Raw genomic sequence first — 5,125 nt, 5'->3', positions numbered from 1 at the left:
TTAAAAAGGCCGTTGGAGGCAGGGGGGAAGTTGGTAGGGGAGCTGTGTAGACAGCAAGCTGAGTATGAGCTGGGCATATGCCCTGGCAATGATGAAGGCCAACTGCATCCTGGGCTGCAGTAACAGAAGCATAACCAGTGGATCAAGGGAAGTGATTACCTCCAGCTTCTCAGCACTCATCAGACTGCATCCAAAACATTGTCTCCTGTTTTACCCCCCCATCCCATCAGAAAGTCATTGACAACAAGCTCGGTAGAGGACAACCAAGATGGTCAGCATGCTGGATGGAGCGTGCTTTCCATGAGAAGATGCAGAGGTTGCAGGGCCTGTTCAACCTGGAGAAAAGAAGATTCTAAGGGGGGGATAATGGCAGCCTTCCAACACCTGTGAGGAGGTTGACAGAAAGACAGAGCCAGGCTCCTCACCGTGTCTCACTGAGACAACAGGCATAGGTTGAAACAAGAGAAGTTCAACCTCCTGAGGAAAAACTTTCTTGCCAGGACACCAGCCAAGCAGTGAACCAGGTTGCCCTAAGAGGCTGTGCAGTTTCCATCCCTAGAAGTTTTCAAGATCAGGTTAGGTGAAGCCCTGAGTAACCTGACTTCATGGCTGACCCTGCTTTGAACAGGAGGCTGGACTTCTTGATATCCCTTTACATATTGAACTATTCTGTGAGCCTACGATCCTAATTCTCTTTGAGCTTTACTGTCCTCATATCCTGAAGATTTTCATAGCCTCTGGTGTGAAAATTAAAGCATACAGTGTAACATCCTCTCTGCTTCTACAGGGAAAGGCCTCACTTATTTGCTTGCCGTTAAAGCATGATTTACACTATGAGGAGGGTGGGATTTGACTCAGTCTTCTCTCTTCTATCCATTGACACCATGTTTCCTACCTTAGGTTTTTTTCCCCAAGAGCACTTTTGGTGTGCACACCTTACAAAATCCTTCAGCAGCTCCATGTGGAAGACAGAGGCTAAAGACACAGACTGTGTGTGTGGGAAACCCTTTCTGTGCCACATGTAAAGTCTGAGTGCTTACATGGCTTCTAGGAAAATTTTAAAAAGAAAGAAAATGGAGGCAAAGACACAATAAAAATAATTTTCCTTAGTTGGTGGCTATGGTGATATTACGGTTGAAGGTCTACAAATCACAATGTTCCCATGCCACAAAGCAACAGCCTTGTAAGAGCAGAGGTTCCCGGGGGCTGTGTCTCTTGATATTGTAAAATGAATACTGTAAAATAGCAAGAGGGGCTTGACTTTGAGCAGTTGTCCCTAGGAGTCATGCTGCAAATAAAGTAGTCTCTCATATAAAACAGATATAGCTATGGCTGTGGTAGGAGTTTGACTGGACACGGAAGGGGAGCTGTTTTTATCACTGCAGCTGGCAAAACACAAGATAGGTCCCTGTTCACCCTTGTCATGTGCAAGTTTTTGCAAATTCAATGTATAAATAACACTTATAAATAAGTCTCAAGGAAAGTGGTGGCAGTAGTAACTAACATGGACTTTGTCTCTCCTCTCCTTCCCCATATGCCTGACAAAGGTGGCTATGGTGCTGTGGAGCAACCAACCCACCCCACAGCACAGCATGGCTGTGTGCTTTATAGGACCAGACTCCAGCTGAAGACCAAGACAGACACCAGTGGCCTGCCTGAACAATAAAGATTTTTCTGTCCTCACTCGCACACAGAATAAAGTCACAGAGAACTGCAGAGGAGTGACTAGCCCCTTACAAGGAGGAGCAAAACAGTAACTTTATTGAACCACCCCCCTGGCACTTTTAACATCTGCTTGCATTTACACTGTGCCGTGAATAGCCTGCAAGTAGACCAAGTCATGAATCACAACTTGCTGACAACAGGCCCTGTCTCTTCTCTGCCCTTGTTGCACTGGTGATGGTGGGATGGAATCTGAAATTTTCAGGTGCCTGCCTCTCTCCTGGGAACTTGCTCCACCCTGCATCTCTGTCATGAGGATAAGCATGTACTCAGGCAAGGAGAGGTACCAAGAAATCCCAGCAACAGAGGAGCATGAAGAGTAGTTAAAACTATTCTTTTAATTACAGACCTCAAGCTGAGGTGAGACTGTGGGTTTGGAAAGCGCTGCTGACCATTCTCCCATCTTTCCCTGCGCAGAGGCCGTATAAGCTGGAGGTGCAGCTTGCATCAGGCTGCACCAGCCCAAAGCTGAAAAACCTGTCCTGTGGTACAGCTTCCCTGGCTCTCCTCCACCCTGTTCCTTCCTCACGGAGCAGCAACTTGAGACACAAACTCCTTCTACGCAGCAGGACCTGCCATGCTTGAAACACCGAGGAAGCCATTTCGCTGCTGGGACAGGGCAGCATAAGTGCAGGAGTCCAGCGTGTGGCAAGTTAAGAGACAAAGCGCCAGCGTTAAGAACAAGACATAAAAGGTCACTTCTCAGCCGCAGCCTGAATATCTATTGAACACGAAATAGGCAGCTAGAGAAGAGAAGCATTCAACATGCCATGAATGGCTGCCTTGTGGATTCATTTTGTAGGAGCCACACATGTGGAAGCCTGTGTCCAGCAACGGAAAAATCTCACTAACCTATTTTTATCATTGCCAGCAAAGTCTGGCAACTGTCTAGATGTTCTAGGTTCATTTAAATAGGGATCAGGGTTCTCAGAGGAGTGCTGGTAGTTCAAATTAGGTTGTTTCCTCAGGGCTGCCAACAGGCAGAAACTGAAGAGGTGGTTATTTTGTAATCATCATAATTACACAGTGGCCATGGGCTTAAACCACCCTCTAAACATAGAAACCAAACAAAACCCAGCTTGGGCTGTGCTAAGTTAGTGCTTGTGTGCCTTAGCTGGAGCAGCAACTCTCACCCAGGGGGGAGCAGCAGCCCCAGCCCCCTGGGGCTCCCGGGGTGTCCCCTCCTGGGTAGCAGCAGGGGCTGCAGGGACTCATTTACTCTGCTGCAGAGCACCTGGCTCCTCACCCTGCTCCCACTGCTACACAGCACCCCCCTGTCCTCCCAGGGTGCTCTGAACATCGCCTGCCTCTTGCCAGCAGCAGGCTGGCAGTGAAAAAATGAAAAAAAAAAAAAGGCAGGATGAAAAAAAGGTGCTGTAGTATTTAGAAAGAGCCCCTGCATTGCTTGTATCATTGCCTACAGCTGGAGGCTTGCTAGGCAGCTGTCTCTCAAGGCTTGCAAGCCCCAGCATTCAGAGCTTGTAAGAAAACAGGGCAGGGCTCAGCTTGAACTTCACAGCACATCCCCTACAGAAACTGCATCAGGCTCACATTTATCACTGGGAGTTTAGTCCCCCCTCCCCCGAGCAATTGCTCTGAAGCCTATCTCCTGCAAAGTTTGCTTGGACTCATAGATAAGAATAGTGGAGATGTACAGGCAGTTCCTAAAAGCTGTCTGCAAACACTTCATATTCTTTTCCTCTGAAGGGTGGAGGGGGTGAAGTATAATCCTGACTAGGGTAGCCTATCAAAATAAACCTGGGCTTTTCTGTCTACAGGAGCAATTCCTTTCAGAGCTCTTCTTGAAGTCACCCTGCAGGTAGGTGCTCCTACATCCTCCTCTTCTGCAAATACACCTTCTCTACACTCTTTATGAGTAAGCCTGTTAATTGCTGAAACGTAGGTAGAATGTGGTATGATGGGTTCACATTTTTAAAGTGTCTGCAAGGATAGGATTTATTCCCACCCTAAACATGTTAGGCTCACACCTTTCTTTACATTATTGCCAGCTTCTTCCCACATTCCACAGTTTCCACATTTCATGGCCCTCCTGTCATTTTTTCCTTGTATTCAATTATGGTGCTGGCATGCTAGGATTCCTGTAAAATGACAGTGTGCGGCACCACAGAAGACTTCCTGAGCTCCATTGTAAAGGAAGAAGGTTTTTTTTCCAGCAATAAACCCTGTCCCTGGGGAAAATCAGGTTCTCCCTGCCTTGGTGCATCTTCTTCCAACATTGCTGACCGCACAGATAGCTTAAGACTCTCCATTCCTGAGGCAAGCTAGGTCTGATTTTCTAAAGTCAGTCTAAAAATCTTTCTTCTGGCATTGTTACCTCATAGGTCACCAAATCCAGCCTTCCTCAGGACTTCGCAAGCCTAAGAAAAAAAATCCATGTTTGACTAAAGGGCAAGGACTTTACAACAGCAGATATAATGTTTCCTGGTGCAAATTCCCACATTCTGCATGGACTGTATTATTTTTTCCCACTGCCCTTGGCTAGCTTACAACATATAAATAGCCATATCCTCTAACTCTCTGGCTTTGTCCTCCCTTGTTTTCCCTCACAGCAGCAAAGGGGCACAGGTGACAGCAGTCTCCAAGCAATTCAGTGCAGAGCTCACTGATGCTTCCCCATCTACACAAGCCAAAACCCAGCAGCAACCTGTGCTCTGTCACTTTGCACACGCATTTCAACAGCTCATGCAAACTTTGCATAATGGTATCCATTTACCAAGGCATCAACATAAAACACCACCTGTAATGCTAACATAGGGCTTACTCCCATTACCGGTTATCATCTCTTTTACTATCCCAATCAGGACCGCTATGATCCCACAGCTCTTTGCCACCCACAAGCAATTCCCATAGAGATACAATATATAGTGTCACATTTGGCCACAAAACATAGCTAATTTAGTGCAAAGGATTAGCAGCACCTGTGTTTAATGAAGAAACCTGCTCATGTCTAGAAATAAAGCTGCTTAAGCCCTTTTCCTTTCTGGACTGGTTTCTCACATTCCATACAGGCTTTAAGGTCTTAACACAGTTACACCACCTTTCTGTTTACTGATAGGGCATTGACGAGACAAAGAAGTATTTTACTTTTGTATGTTTTCCTTTACCTTATCTATGCCTCTAATAGACATTACATCCTACCTCCAGGATATTTTTTTCCTTGTCCTGATTTTTTCCAAGCACCAGTACTTGCTTCTCTGCTGACCCAGGACAGACCTCTTCCTAAGACGGATCCTTGCTGTGTCCCAAATAATTTTACTCTCCCTCCCTTCACAAGCATTACACCAGTGTTAGTCACTTCCACTACAGCACACATGAGAAAAAAAAAATCTCATTCCAAGACAAACACAGTGTCTCCCCTTCAGTATTGTAATTCCCCCATTCC

This window comes from Egretta garzetta, unplaced genomic scaffold (assembly GCF_000687185.1).
Source record: "Egretta garzetta isolate BGI_Z169 unplaced genomic scaffold, ASM68718v1 scaffold293, whole genome shotgun sequence".
Classification (NCBI taxonomy): Eukaryota; Metazoa; Chordata; class Aves; order Pelecaniformes; family Ardeidae; genus Egretta; species Egretta garzetta.
The sequence above is the reverse complement of the archived record's forward strand: the minus strand, read 5'-3'. Positions refer to the sequence as shown.